Here is a 16563-nt window from a genome sequence, read left to right on the forward strand (position 1 = left end):
TTGAATGATTCAGATTTTACTTTAGTGAAATATTTCGATAATGTCTTTTGAAACTTATGCTAATATCAAATTTATTGAAATGATTTGATAGTTGTTGGGAAAGTCTTTGTACATATGGTACCGAAAGGAGTTTACGTTTTAATGTGTAGTTTCTGTTATGTCATTAGTATGTTATTTATGATTTTTATGTTTTCAAATTTTGGATAGTTAAACATTTATATTTTCTGGATCTGTTAGTTGGATAGCTCATAGCTCACTAATCTTTTTTGTGATATAGAATGTCATGAATTGAAGTTTGATTATATTGAGAATTAAGTTGGTTTTATATACTATTCTGTCACTATATTGTTAATTTTGTATAATATGATATCAAGAAAATTTATTCCATAACTTCGTTTCATATCGATTCTGAATTACAGTTTTTTAATAATTTCAATATATTTTTCTGTGAAATAATTCACATGTTTTTCCTAACTTCCCCGCACTATTATTAAACCAGAAGTTTTTGGGTGTTACTTTAATATGTCATTGTTGCCATTAAGTTAGGCTTAGATATCTCTAAAGCTCAAAATGCGTAGACCATGTGAAAGTCCACAGATGTTTGAAACTTCCTATTTATAACTTAATACGTCTCCATCTCAATAATCTCTCAAGCGGTTAATTTTTTTGATACGTTGTTCTTATTGTTATTGTTAACTGTGGTTATCTCTATTGAGGGGATATCCAAAATATTATTTCCCTTCTTAATGATTCTCCTTCCCGTTGTTACCTTTTACAAAATGCATCACAAGATCCTTCCTTGATATCTCTTATTATATTGTTGACATTTATTCCGGCATTTTGTAATCCTTTTTCCACTTTTAAACTCAATTTCTCCTTTTCTTCAGCTGCTATATTTGCTTTGTCTTTCTATAACTACACTACCTGTTAATAGTTCCATTCATATTTCAGAATATTCCAAATATGTGAAGTGAAAGTAGGACACTGCTTTTTAACTTCCCTTCCAATTTGTCCCACAACAACTCAATCGGCGCTGGTAAGAACGTACTACATTTTCCTATAATATTTTTATAGCCTTCTTTCTTCAAAATCCCTTCAATTTTAATCAGTTCTCCTTCCTCCAAAACATCCCCAAACTATCACCGAGCCTCCGCCGTGTTTTACAGTCGTTCTTCCTATTCTTGCACACAAACACTCTTCTATTAAACCCAAAAGTCTCAAACTTTGACTCATCACTACATAAAACTCTTTCCCTCTCTTCATGCATCAAATTTTCATGTTCTTAAGCCCACTTCAACCTCTTGACGTCTTAATAGAGGTTTCTCCATTTCCACCCTTCCACAAATACCAACTTCTCTCAATCTCCTTTTCACTGTAGTAGTATTCAAAGACAGATAACTGGATTCATTGATTTCAGCTGCTATATCTGAGCTCTTAAGCCTTCGATCACGTTAACTGTCCAAAAGAATAAGTTTGTTCTAAGCGGTTGTGGTTTTTTCGAGGCCGCCCTGAACGTTTTCCTCGTGGATGCATATTTTTTCACGTTATAGTCCACGGCACATCGAAGTAATTTGAATTTGGCGGAAATGCTACGGTTAATTTCGCCTAGACTGTTAAGATTTATTCACGAGTTTCAGTAGACAGTTCCTTGGTTTGACCCATTTCAAAACTCACAAGTCTGAAGCTGCAAGAATAAAAAAATTCGTTTACGAGCTTCACAAAAAGATGTCCTGTTCTAAAAAGCATACAGCAAGCACATTCTCGTGCCTCACAGGACTAACTGGGACAATACTAAGATCATAAATACCAAAGAAATAATTGACAGTTGTTAGGCACTGTTTCGACAAGAAATTTGTGGGAGTGTATTATTTTGAAATTTAATGAGCGGATAATGAGGTTGGTCAAAAATTCTTTAGCAGTAGCGTACATATGTTTCTTCATACCACTTAATCATAGTTCATTTATTTCATCTTGCAGGTTCATGTATCTAATCATCAGTGGAAAAGGAATCACGCAATTTGTTGAAAAATATAGTGGATCATTTTATTAACAACAAAGTGAAAATTGACAAATTATTATTTAAATTACTAGTTCTCCTTTGCTCTGTCGCGGTTTTAATCATAATATTTCAATCAAAAAATTGCAGTGCTACGGTTTCAGGGAAACACATCTCGCATGTTTCAAATCATATCTTACCAAAAAAAGTCAGCTTGTAAGGGTTGATAAAACGATATCTTCTTGTAAGCCAATAGAATGGAGTGGGCTCAGTACTAGGCCCTATTCTGTTTATAAACGACATCAGTGGTGGAAAATGTCTATTTGCAGACGACACTAGTTTTTCTTGGAGCAGCCCTGAACTCACGGCACTTCATAGTACCATATCTTTCATATCAGTTTCATCATATGAAAATATATACAGCCTTTTTTATCAAATAAAACCACCATTGACGTCGTTAAATCTTGTTGTCGACAATTCCTTGAAATGGGAGTTTCTTATTGCCGCCTTATCTAAAAAATTAATTTCCTCCTGTTTTGCGGTGACATCAGTTTCTAAAGAACTAAACTTATGCATCTCCTTAATAGTTAATTATGTCCTTATTGAGTCGCATCTCCGATATGCCCTTCCTTTCTGAGGTACGAGTGGTACGACTCAATTTGAGCGAATCTTCAAACTACAAAAGAGAGCTGTTAGATATTTATTAGGACTAAACAGCAGCGCTCACTGCTGGAAGTTCTTTAAAAGATAAAAAAACTCTTGATTCTTCCTTCCTTATTCATCTTTGAATCCGTTTGCCATATTCGTAAGCAAGCTTTTCCAATTTCAAAAAGGACGTTGCACGGCTATCCACTTAAGAACGTGGAGTAGGACCTTCACCTAATTACTCCACGTTCAGTATTAGTTAAGGTCTCAATATTTTACAATGCAAAAAATTCGCAATCACTTGCCAATTGAAATCAAATCGATTTAATCTTTTCCTGCATTCCGCAATAGTTTGAGGACATATTGACTGTAAAGTATTTTCTACTCTGTAAACGAACTGCTATTTTAATATATTCTAATAATAATATCTAATTCCGGACATGATGCTCACTGGTTTTATTTTACTATGGACTATATACTAATTATTACCTATTAGTATTACCTATAATTTTGTTACTCATTGTGGTTTTTTTTTCTGAATATTGAAACTAAACTCAATGTTGATAAATCGTCCCATATTTCATGAAAAACAGCTTTAGTAGCAGCAATACATGAGATAATGAGGATATACTACATGACTTTCAAATTAACTCCACTTATTTTTTTACAGCTACTCGTAATATAGTTTTTCATTTGAATTTTCTCTTTATTTCATTGGTTTTGTTTAAAGAATGAGTATTTCAATAAATTCATCATTTTGGTTTATCAAGTCTTCTGATACAACGATTAATTTTCATTTAAACGATGCGTCAACAGAGATTTAAAAGGACTCGTTTCATTTTGCAGTAACTGCTTTTATTATTTTTAACGAAAACAATACTCTCATGATATCTATCCACGTTTATGATTTATGTGATACCACACTTTATCCTAATGTATCTCTTTCATTTCGTATGTTATTTATTCCAAACAGAGCACATATAAAACTACAACGATAAATCTACAGTGAAATTGACGATTTCCCACAAATTACATTAACCGAGACAGACATGTTCCTTGTCTCTAATTTCCAATAAATAACTATCTGGTTCAATAAAAATAAAAATAAGATACATGAGATTACATCTAGATACAGAAGTTGCTTGAAAATCTCTTGACAAATCCGAGATGCAACAGATGAAACTAAGAATACGACAGATCTTCTGGCTTATGGGAAAGAAAATTCTATATATTGTTACATGATTCACTTTTTTGTATAAAAACTTAATTGGACATACGATATGGAATTATAAGACTACTCTGAAATGTACAACTAAGATTTTCGTAGTTGATCTCAGAAGTATATGAGGTGTTTCAAAAAAAGGTCATCAAGTCTCTAGGATAGATAGAAACTGGAAAATATTTTGCTGCAACTGCTGGCAACATTGTATTGAAATTTCATACAAATATGTTTCGGGAGCTGATCCATCAAATGAATTTGTATTTATGTCTCTTAGAGAGCGCTAGTTACACGGTTCGTACCCAGTAGTATTGAACGTAACAAATTTTTAATATTGGATTTATTAAGCAAAATTTCGAGTGAACTTCTACACCAAAAAGGTACTCTTGATAAAGCTCTTTACTTTGTACCGTTTTAGGAGTATTTTGATTTGAAAATTATTTTTCTAAAGAATCCAATGATCTTCTAAACGGTTGAGACACAGCTATGAGGTCCTTGAAGTGACAGCTGCACTAGAGTTTCCTAACCTCTCGCCTAAATTTGATAACATGTGAGTGTGTTCAAAACTTGAGCAAATATTGATTAACAATATCTATTTTATTAAATAACAAGGTTTCAGAAACGTCATAACTATCAATGAATGACGGTTTTCCATGAAAAACTCAGAGAAAATGCTATTGCACTGTAAAATTGAAAGTTAAATAAATAAAATAAAATATTCCGAACTATCCTCATAATTAACATTTTAATTATTGATCTATTAACTCAATATTAATTTATTTAGTTAATTTCATCAATTTTATGTTGAATACACAATAAAAAAAAGAGCAATTAGACTTATAGGCGACCCAGAAACTTGGACAGCTTAGAACATAGGAGAAAGATCGCTGACCTTACTCTGGTTTGGAATTAATACCAGGGCAGATGCTCTTCCGAGTTTTCCAAGATAATCTCACCTACAGCAGTATTTGCAAGACCTACTCGACAGGCAGACGTGGCCAAGTTCGTCTGCAGACGCCTCCCTTCTTTGGAGAAGTGCCAGCTGTGGAATCAGCTACAAAGGCACGTCTTTCCTGAATACTATAAGTTAAAGAAGTTCAATATCAATATCCACAGGCATCTCCACAGGGCAGGCACCACTCGAACTACTAGAATGTAATAGGGTTTATCCTCTTGTACTCGATTTTTTCATATAAAAAATTGATTGAAGGTCTAGAAAGTAAACCTTGGAAGGTTCTGTATTGGTAGTAGAAATAGCCTACGTAACCATGAAGCACCAAAACCAGAAAACATCTTGAATGGCTTCAATATTCTGTGGAAAGATACGAATATTTAGTATCAACAGTTACCTCGATGGACTGTGTAATTCGGGAAGAAGTGGCAAAGAAAAAGGAAAGCGCTGTCTCCAGATTTAACAGTAATCACAGTTCAAACCTGAAGCTATGGGCAATGCTTTTTTTCTGAATGCGAGCTGATTATGTAGAGAGGTGGGGGTTTAGTCGGTGCGAACCTCACACAATTCTGGTAGCATTGCACATCCCAGTTGTCAAAACAGGCTGGTAGAACTTCCTTTAGGTAAAAAGATCTAATATTAATGGAGGTATCACCGATGGCAGATTGGTACTGATGTTTTAAAACTCAAAGAATTATGAAAAAATTTAGTCGTTTCATAAAAATATAAATGTACATTTTCGATTTTTATGAAATGCTGGTCCTTCCATAAATATCATCAAGAAAGCAATACCGTTAGTTGTTTCAAAAGAAAGTCGAGTTTTTGAAAAGGTTGCTGACTCTTAAGCTGTGTTCGCTAGAGGATTGATGTACTTAATATAGTTAAGGACAGTATGATGTCCAGGAATCCAGCAGGTGATTGGTTTGCGTAGTAGGCTACTACGCATCTTCTCCTCTTAAAAGCTCTATAACTGGCGTTACCAACAAGTCATTTTCCGCTGAGTTCCATTCACATAAACATGGCTATCGCTCTTGAATCTTCTGCCAAGGGTCAATTCCGAGCTATTATTCGTTTCTTTCGGACAGAAGGGAATAATGCAGAGGATATCAATCGAAGAAGTTGCGCTACAGAGAAGTTTGCCCTTTCTGACTCCCATCTATGTTGACTGTCAACCACAAAATTCTAACAAGTGATGAGACATGAATTCAGTATGATACTCCCGAAATAAAGCGACATTTTCAACAATGGATGTGCAATGGAACCCACACAATTCGAACGGACATTCAATAGTTGTAAGATTATGAAACATGTTTTTTAGGACCAAAAAGTTCTGAAACTCTTCGACGCTCACAGAGAGCTATTCAAAACAAACGCACACTTCTGGAATTGTTGTGATTCACGATAATTCCTTCCCCACTCATGTAACCCAACCTCTCCTTCAACAATTTCAATCGGACATTTCCGAACACCCATCATACATTCCCAACCTAGCACCTATTGATTTTCATCTTATGTCCGAACTGAAACAGTGGCTTGTAACATGCCATTCGGCTTGTTGAGTTTTTCTTCAAATATTTTGAACATTTCTTTGTGCAGGTATTGTGGATAAGTAGTCACTTTTATTTTAATTTGAACATTTGAATTTTTATAGAAATTAATTTGTTATAGATCTCCCACTCCATTTATAGAATTCAATGAAACCTCGGTTTGTTTTTTCAAATCGTCTTCTATCTGTTTACATTCTACAACAAATATAAATAAATTTAGTAAACTTTTTCATTTCTTTTTGTTTCAAGCAATTTCATAATAGTTTATATGTGAATTCGTATTTCCAATAGAGTAGATTGTTTGGTTAGTTTTAAAAAAAATATAAACTCAGCTTTTTATATGTTGGAGCATACGTTCCTCTTTACTCGAATCTGTTCTACGTACTCGTTCCTTCTTCAGTAATTTCTATCTGTGTTCCCGTGTCCTTTCACATATTTTATAGTATTCTGCGCAACAAGAACTCAACAGGAAATGTAAAATTTTTAATAATAAATACTATTGTCAACACGTTTCGCAGTCTACAGCAAAATTGAAAAAAGTTTTGTGAAACTGCACATTTAAAAATATTAAAAAGCCCCGTAGAAATGTCAATGTACTGATGAAAAAAAGTTCATGTACTTCTAAAAAATGAGAAAAATAAGACAACTCGAGAACTTGCCGCCGAGAATGATGTAAGTAAATCATTAGTTCAAGATCCCCAACCAAAAAAGTAGGTTCTGAAAAAAAACGTACGAGCACAGGTTTTTTTTTAATATGTTCAGGGGTGTCTCCTGAATGTAAATTCAAGAGGGCGTCATGGAGGGGGGCTTCACTTCAGCCGCCATCTTGGAAAACACGTTTTATTAAATATCTGGCGAACCGCGCATCGTACGACAAAAATTTTAAAGATTATATATTATATTTTTATATTATTGTAGATAATAATATTTGCCATGCTTTTTATTTGAAACGTTTTTTTATATAACGTATAGGTTTTTAATTATAGCGCTCCAAACTTTTTTCAATATGGTTTTTGTTAAATATTTAGTTAAAGGTCAATGATAAATTAAAAATGGTGGTAACTGAATTGTAGAGCCAAAATTTTTCTATAAATTTTAAGGAGAAGAGAGTTACTCAGACTCACGTTAAATTTGAAAAAATAAAAAATTCAAATTGAATACCAACCTTCATATTCTTCTATTAAGAAAGAAATCACTTTTGAAATAACAATATATTATAATATACAATATAAAATAATACTGTACAATATAAAATAGCAAAATAGAAGTATAACGTTAATTAATTATAATAATATTGAAAACCATATTGAAAAAAGTTTGGAGCGCTATAATTGAAAACCTATGCGTTATACAAAAGTTTCGAGTAAAAAAGATGGCAAATATTATTATCTACAATAATAATCCCTACAATTTTTGTCGTACGATTTGCGGTTCGCGAGATATTTAATAAAACATGTTTTTCAAGATGGCGACTGAAATAAAGCCTCCCCCATGACGTCCATTTGGATTTACATTCAGTGGACACTCCTAAACATATTAAAAAAAATATCTGTTCCCGTACGTTTTTTACAAAAAAAACCGGCTCTTGCTCTAATCTATTTTAAGAGATTTGCATAAAGAAAAATACTGATCTCACAAATTTCAGTTGGTTCAGGAATAAAATGAAGGTGATCCTGATGTGAAAGGCTAACACTCAATATCCCAAACAAAAAAGCATTTGGGGTGGTATCACTAACAATAAAATTATTGAACTATTGGCCCTTATTTTTTTGAGGACAAAGTTGATGGTTAGGTTTATCTATATTTTTAGTGCCACATTAGAAGGACTTTTTCCTGATGTTAATCATCCAAATAAGATGGATTTAATTACTACCAACAAGACGGAGTTCCAATCCATTTTGCACGTACAGTTAGAAATTATTTGAACCAGGTGTTTCCCAACATATAGTTGGGAGACGTGGAATGATCGAATGACCCACTAGATCCCCCAATTCTACTTCATTACTTCTTATGGGGTTATCCAAAATCTAAAGTTTATTTGAATGGACCCAACAATCAATTTTCTTAGTTATGATCACACCAAATTTAAAAAAACTTTATATTGATGAACAGAAAACTAAAATCCCTTGCCAGCAAGGTGCCACACAACCCCCTTTCATATTCACAATTTTTGACGGGGTGCTCATAATTCAGAGAGGGTGCTGGAGGAGGGTAATATTTTCATACTGTAAATTGTCGATTTAAGGATAAAAATCGACCAGTTTCACGATTTTTTGCACATAGTACATAATAACGCTTAAATTGAATTTATTCCATATATAAGGACCACATTGTATAGATAAATAAGTTGTATTGCGTCTTATTTTGGTAATAAAATCATTTGTATAAATATATTTTCAAAGTAACACATCATGTATTACAAGGTTATAATAATATAAGTAGTAAGAAATACAGTACTCGCACAAAAAGAATTGAATTTCTTTCGAAATTAATACAAAATTTACAACGTTGCTGTCATAGAATAAGATCTGAGTTGTTGAAATACACCGAACAATTTAATAACCTTATTCTTTTAATTAAAAAAACACTAGAAGGCATTTTCTACCAAAGCCACTTGTATTCAAATACCCTGTTAGGTTTAAATTTTGTTTATGTGACAGTTAAACATGAGGAAAATTAAAAGGAGGGTGGAGAAACGACTAAAAATTTACGTCCATACCGAGCTGCTTATGTTAGAAAGTTTGTTTTACCAGCTTAATTCCAAGCAAACTCGATGGAATTGTGGAAAATTTTATAAGGGTTGTATTATAATTGGTACGAAATGTTATGGTGGAAGATGTATTCCAGAACCCGACATAAAATGAAATTAAACGATGTTATATATAAAACAAATTCTGAAACTACAGATATTTTCAAACGGCTTCACTTAGGATCATTTTTGAAGAAAAATAAACAACAGTAATTTTGAAATATGTAACTTCACGCACTGAGAAATAGACATTAAAAACTTCAAGACACGTTATTATTCAAGATCTAATTAGTTGCATCGCTTCGAATTTATTCCATCCAAAAATAAATACAGATGAGCACAGGTCAATGAGTTCTTCAAATTGAAACTAAAATATAAGTTTTTGAAAAAATCCATTCTCAACTTCGTTTCCTTCTATCTATGATAGATATCTATTGACAGAAGTATTGTATTTACAGCTGGGAGGCTCGAAAAGTCACAGATTGATTGCTCTTTTACAGACCCTCTTGCTTTTACGCTAATGCTCGCAAATATACGACTACTTTATCGCGTTTACATATATGCTTATAGTATTCTCTGATTCTGACTCTTTTTTCCTTATTCATCTTTGAATCAGTTTGCCTAATTCCTAAGCAAGTTTCTGCAATTTCAGATAGATCGTCGCACGGCTATTCACTTAGGAACGCGGAGCACGACCTTTACCTACCTACTCCACGTTCAGAATTATTTAAGAGCTCAATATTTTCCAATGCAAAAAATGCACAATCACTTGCCAGTTAAAATCAAATCTTTTCCCGTATTCCACAATAATTTGAGGGCATATTTACTGGAAAGTTGCCTCGTACTATGTAAACGATTTTTGCTATGGACTTATATAAATATACTAATTATTTCCTATAACTATTACCTGTAATTTTGTTACTCATTGTGGTTTACTTCTATATAATGATATTTTATTTTGTTTGTATTTTTATTGAGTTTTTTATGTTTGTTTTTTAGTTTCTACAAGCTTCTGTCTACAAGTTGTAACAATTTTTTGACAATGAAGCATTTCTCTCTCTATCGCATTTACAATGCTCACAGTAAGAAAGAAATTCATTTGTTTAGTTTACTCGTATCGTTCATTCGATTCATATCGCGATGATATCTCTTTGTAAATCACATAACTGTTGAGCACAGCGGTGTTAAGAACCGGGACACACCTATCATGCATCCTCCCGATCCGACTACGATCATAAAGAAAGAGAGAGAGAGAAATGTTTAATTCTCAAAAAGTTGTTTACAGAGTAGAAGGTAAGATAAGAAAGGAAGAGTCAGAATTTATTATCTTCAAAAGAAGATGAGACTCAATAAGGGCATAATAAACTGTTAAGGAGGTGGATAAGCTTAGTTCTTTGGAAACTGATCTCAGCGCAAAACAGGACTTAATTTTTTAAATAAGGCGGCAATATAAGACTCCTATTTCAAGGAATTCTCCACGACAAGAATTTTACAGATTCAATGACGTCAATGGTGGTGTTAGTTTTAAAAACGTTGAGACACAGAAAATTAGAATCACACCATGATTTAAGGGTGATTAGGTCACTGAATATTGTCCTATGAAGTGTCTTGAGATCAGGGTTGCTCCAAGAGAAACTAGTGTCGTCTTCAAATACACTATTTTACCACTGATATCTAAATAGGTGATGCCATTTATAAACTGAAGAAACAAAATAGGGCCTAGTACTTAGCCTTGGGGCACTCCACATTTTATTGGCTTGCAAGAAGACATCGTTCTATCAACACTTATAAGCTGACTTTTATTGGTGAGGTATTACTCAAACCATGCGAGAGGTGTTCCCTTGAAGCCGAAGTATTGCAATTTGTTAATTAAAATAATATGATTAACACAATCGAAAGCTTTAGAAAAATCACAAAAAGTTGTTAGTAGTTGTAAGTATTTCATATATAAGCAAAAATAATAAAAGCCTCTTTTTTATCAATCTTTCTATGTTCTAAGGTAATGAGGGAAGGAGTGCAATTGGGCGATAATTCGATGCTCGATTTTCATCTCCTCCTTTATGCAGAGGTAGGTATATTGTCGTCTTGATGCAATTGGGAAAAGTGCCATTTTGAAATGAAACGTTAATTAAAGTGGTAAGATGATTTAATGGGCAATCGGCAGACTCGAAAACATTTTTAAATAATCCATCAGTTCCAGATGAGTATTGGATACATTCACAAAGTAATTATAAAGATTATCAGGTGAAGTAGAAATTAAGATCGATGAATTCCTTAGATACTTCACAATGAACCATGTTTACGAGAATTGGCGAGTCTCCCATTATATTAAATATCTTTGGAAGCTTTAATTGTCTTTTTTTCTGTATAGTTTCACAAAATTTTTGAATAAGGTACTATCCGAGAATTTCCTTAGGTGAGGTGAAGATCGCATGTTCTTTGCAGATATACGTGAACCTTTAGTGAACCAGGGTATATTTTGCTTATTTTAATACACCTGAGGGACAAAGATACAGTCAGCCGAGTGTCTGAATGGAAATAACTAGAGTTTGGCCAGCCTAGTTCACACCTTTTCGATTCGTGTCCGATTCCACAACCTACACGATTCTGTTCGTGCAGTCTATCCGTTTCTTTTTTTTAATAAATTGGGAAAAATGTCGGATATGAAACCCAAATAATTTATTGAAGAAATGAGGAAGTATCTAGTTCTGTATGACCGGTCAAACGAGCAATACTGAAACGCATACTACAAAGAAACGATCTGGAAAAAAGTTGCGGAGGAATTCTACGGATCTTCTTTTCCAAGCAAAATGTGCTCTAAATCTGCATTTTCCTCTGAATTTGATGGAATCTCTCCAGTTTTCTTCATCATCCTCTTGTAATCAATGTACCATGTACCATGGATAAATCGCAGTTACTAAAATTTTGCACTCAGAACCTTTCGCGATTTCGCGATTTTAATTGAACAGATACTGGAGAGAGTAGCGAATGTATCGAGCCGGAGATGGGAATCGTAGAAAACTGTGAAGCGTGTAGAACATGTGTTCCGATCCAATTCGGCATCGGTCTGTTCTTTGGAACATAATCGAACCGGAGTCGAATCGGAGTGTACTCGTATAGCAAGTGTATCCCGGCCTATAGGGTACGTTACAATGTGGAATAAAATACGATTTTCAAGAAGAAATAATCCGATCTAATTGTGCCCCTTGAAAGCAGATCGGTCCGAGATTAGTATTATTGATCAAACATATTATGCAAGCTTCCGGTTTTTGGGATAGACTTGTCACAACTATCGCCAGTCTTGATTCAAATAATAACACGACGGTTTGTCGAGAAAATGTTTAAAAAATTTGGTGATTGTGATTCAGCAATTATTGCACTGTTTTGAATAAAAAAATCAAGAAAATCGCACAACTTTAGTGGAGGATTCAAGAAAACGCAGAAATTACGTATATTCTGCTTGGAAAACAAGATCTACAGGAAGAGTGTCTCAGACTTTTGCCTCATCTCCCGAACGACAAGACAACAGAAACATGTAGAATTGGAGCATGATCATCTACACGATTGGGGACGGTTAGGAGACGATTTGGAGATTTGGAGAGTACTGCGAAATGTGAACTACACCATTTGAACTTAAGTATATTTTATTCCTCGGAAACTCAGCCTATTTTTTGATCGCTGATGGTGTCTGTCCGAGCCCTCAATCTGCATGTTATCTCGTGTATTAGGGAATTTGCTAGTGATTTCGTAGAAGTGCGGAGACGACGCAACTTTTTTCTAATCGGATGATTTCCTATTCAAATTAAATGGACAAATTATCTGTCATATTGGGGTGTAATGGTAATTTGAGAACCCTCTTGTGAACATTACAGGAGAATTACACGTTCCTGGCACAGCAGTATGGACTCAAATTTTTGCGGGTACTCTTTTTGGCCCGAATATTTTAATGAGATAATAAATGCTGATAATTATCTGATACTTCTCATCAGTTTGGAAGGAAATGTTGAAAATAATCTGTAGACTGCGCCCTACTTTATTAACAACTACAATTTTATACTTTTGTTATAAGACGAGAGTTTGAAGATTCGGTATAGAGAGAGTGTAGATTTGAGTGGCCCACGCGGTCGCTAGATTTAACGCCGTGTTACTACTCCCTAGGGTGAGTTTTGAGTTTATTTATTAATTAATTATTTAAAAATAAATAAATGTTCGCCTAATACACGATTAAATCGATACTTACCAATGTTTTCGCAAAACGACCATCTAGTGGCAGTGATGGAAGTTGATAAGAGGCAGGCAGCTCGGTGAATTTCGCAATGGTTCGAATAAATCTGACCATCTGTACCACAAACGGGTCTTTCGTACGTTGGGCAATGGGTTTGACATACACAAGTCGGATGTCCATCGTCAACTATACATTCTCTACCTTTTCTACAATAATGGACCAGACAAGGATCTGAAAATAATTTTATTATATGACATTGTGTTGCAAAATGAAATTATCGAATAAATTATAAAATAATTTGTTCTACAATTTCCATCAATAGGAGGAGAAATATTTATAATTGGATAAGGCTTTTTTGTTTTACAAAATATTCTCCAATAAGATCAATATACTTTAGCAAGCGTTTGAACCAATTTTCGAAGCAGTTTTTCAATTCCGATTTAGGTACCTACAAAGCATGTGATTTGAACTTATCAACTGCTACTTCAGGTGTAGAAAACATTGATCTCGTTTTTATCGATCTGCGAGAATTAGAAGAAATTATTGGCTGCGAAACAAGGAGTGTAAGGCGGATGACCAATCAATTCGTTGTTTTACAAAACTTTTTTTGATTAAATTGATGAGTAAGAGCTCGCAATTTCGTGGTCTTCTGCGATTAGTTTCTCCGATTTCTTAGAGCTTTTTTGGCACACAAATGTTAGTTTCTTATACAGAATGAACCGTTCTGCGTTGTTCTAATAGAACAGTACCGACATGTCCAGTTATTCTGAAAAAAAAAAGACGCTTCGAGTGTTTCGTGCGCGAAGAATTTTTGTTTGATTTGACTCGTCTTGAAAGGCGAACACAGTCGATTATTCTTCAGTTTATATTCAAAGATACATGGTTCGTTGCCTGTCACAATCTTATACACGTCTTTTGAAGCACAGCGATGAAATTTTCTCGGCATTTCTCTACATCTGCCGACACAAGCTTTTTTTGAGGAATTGTAAAATTATGCTGGAGAAGTATGCAGTACTCAACGCGAACAAATCTTCTTGACATCAAAATGTTCAAGCAATATTGTATGCAAATGGTACTAATGCCCAAATATGCCCCAATATCACGGAATGTCACATGTGATCTTGCAATATCAACTTACGAAATAGCATCGATGTTCTCTGAAACAACAGCCGATTTTGGATAGCCTTCACGAATTTCATCCTGTAGCGAAGTGCGAACACACTGCTGTTGTCTTAATCCATGTCGAAAGTCATAGAAAGTATCTGTGAAAAACTCAAATATCTCTCGTATGCATTTAGTTCTGAGTACGTTCACCATTGAAAATGTCGAAAATGTCAAACTTCATCGCATGTTTGAATCATTAGTTGATGATTGATTATTCTCTGCTGTGTTAATATGCTATAATCCTGCTTAAAAAGCTGATTCCGTTATAGTTTGCTGGGTAAAACAAAGGTACAATTATCATCCTAGGGACGCTGTCACATTTTTTTAAACATCCTTTATAAAAATAGATTACATAATATCGTTAACTGAGCATTCTGGATGTGATTGGAATATATTTTCTCATTTTTAGTAATAGAAAGGATAAACTTTCTAGAATAAGGATTTTATCATATCGAGGTCTTGATTTGACCATTTGGAAAACGTGTATTACATATACTGTTAACTTTAAATAAGGTGCTATAAATATTAGACTTATCCTTATGAAAATTATGGTGAATTGAAATATAAGTAAGTTTTGGGTGTAAGTTATTACGGTCTCAACTAAAATTTTTTCCTGCCTCCATGGAAGTAATTAGCGAGAATGACTTGGCTGGGGCAAACGTAATTAAGGAAAATTTTTAATTGATGCATACAACTTTATTTTTATAGTAGGCATTTGGCTCTTCTGGAAGATGTGAATGGTGTAATTTAGACGTGTACAGGTTGAATCGTTTCTATTCATACGGTCTCTACTTGACCAACGATGACATTTATAAAAAATTTCAAGTCAAATGAGGCTCAATCGTTGCTTGGGTATGAACTTGTGAGTTTAGTTAAGCTAGATAATTTCAGTCTTATATTTTTGTTCTAAAGATATTACTTTGTACAGCTAGTTTTAAAGATAGTTTTTTCAAGAAATTTTTAAGGGTATATACACAATACTATCTTGAAAAATAAACAATCCACAAATGAGGTTTTCAAAAGGTGTTGGTAACATTCCATGATACAGATAGTGTTGCTTATATGAAGCAAAAGACGACGATGGCCGTTACCAACCAAAAACAAGCATAAGAAAAATAACCAAACATACAGGAATAAGTGAATTTATTGTTTCTCGGTTTCTTAAAAAGCTCAAACTCCATTCATATTATATTCAGCCGCATCAGGTTTTGCTTATGAGCCTTCCATAGAGTAGCAGAGCCCTTCAAAATTCGTATAATATACAGATATAATTCTCACAATAATGGCTTAGTGTCAATACTAAGGTTCCTATTATATGTAAAATTCTATTTCTTGCATACCTCTGTCCCCATTTAAAATATTCATGCGTTTAAAAATCTCAATTGTTTCGAATACAACCAAAAATTTATTATTGAATACAGTTTTCACTACAACTCAACATTAATCACATTTAGATCACGATTATGACTGATCGGCAATACTCGATTTTTCTGTTTATCCATATTCTAGTTATATGCTCTTTGAACAGATTATTAACGGATCTTTCAGTTTGTCCAATATACTACCTACTCTAAATATGGTATTTTAACCTTAGGATTACCCAACTATTGTTTTAATGTATTTCTGGATTTATAAATTGAGTTTATCTTAGACTGTTGTATAATGTTCCCAATATAACTCTGCCCATCAATCAGATTCTTTCTAGATTAAGCTATTATGTTGTTTTACTACGAAAAATCGGTTTTTATAATTTTATCTGGAAAAAACTACTGAATATTTCTAATTTAGCTCTGTACACTTTTGTAAAATTGAAAAAGTGACTTTTTCTATACCAGATTAGAATCCGGAGTTTGTAGTTTGAAAGCATGGAGTATTAACGCTGAGCTATCAATGAAATTTAATGTGTCTGTTGTGTATCCGACCTAATCATGGGCTTTTATTTAGAAATTGAAATACCTTCTGGAAAAATATAAATTTGACTTAAGCCTGTCCATATTATTGTGGTCGCGTGCGTGGATTTCTCAGTGTTGTTATATTTTATGTTGAATTATGTTAAAAAAACTAAC

General features: G+C 33.6%; 1 protein-coding gene across 1 annotated transcript in view; it reads right to left on the reverse strand.

Moving 5' to 3' along the window:
* The window catches only part of LOC130899214 (follistatin-related protein 5-like), a 122516-nt gene extending 108936 nt beyond the window's left edge, over positions 1-13580 (reverse strand). Inside the window, exon 1 of the mRNA XM_057808966.1 lies at positions 13349-13580. The gene's annotated coding sequence lies outside the window, so the exon portion shown is untranslated. The remainder of the gene's footprint in view (positions 1-13348) is intronic.
* Between the last annotated feature and the right edge of the window lie 2983 nt (positions 13581-16563).

Source organism: Diorhabda carinulata, chromosome 11 (genome assembly GCF_026250575.1).
Source record: "Diorhabda carinulata isolate Delta chromosome 11, icDioCari1.1, whole genome shotgun sequence".
NCBI classification, from domain to species: Eukaryota; Metazoa; Arthropoda; class Insecta; order Coleoptera; family Chrysomelidae; genus Diorhabda; species Diorhabda carinulata.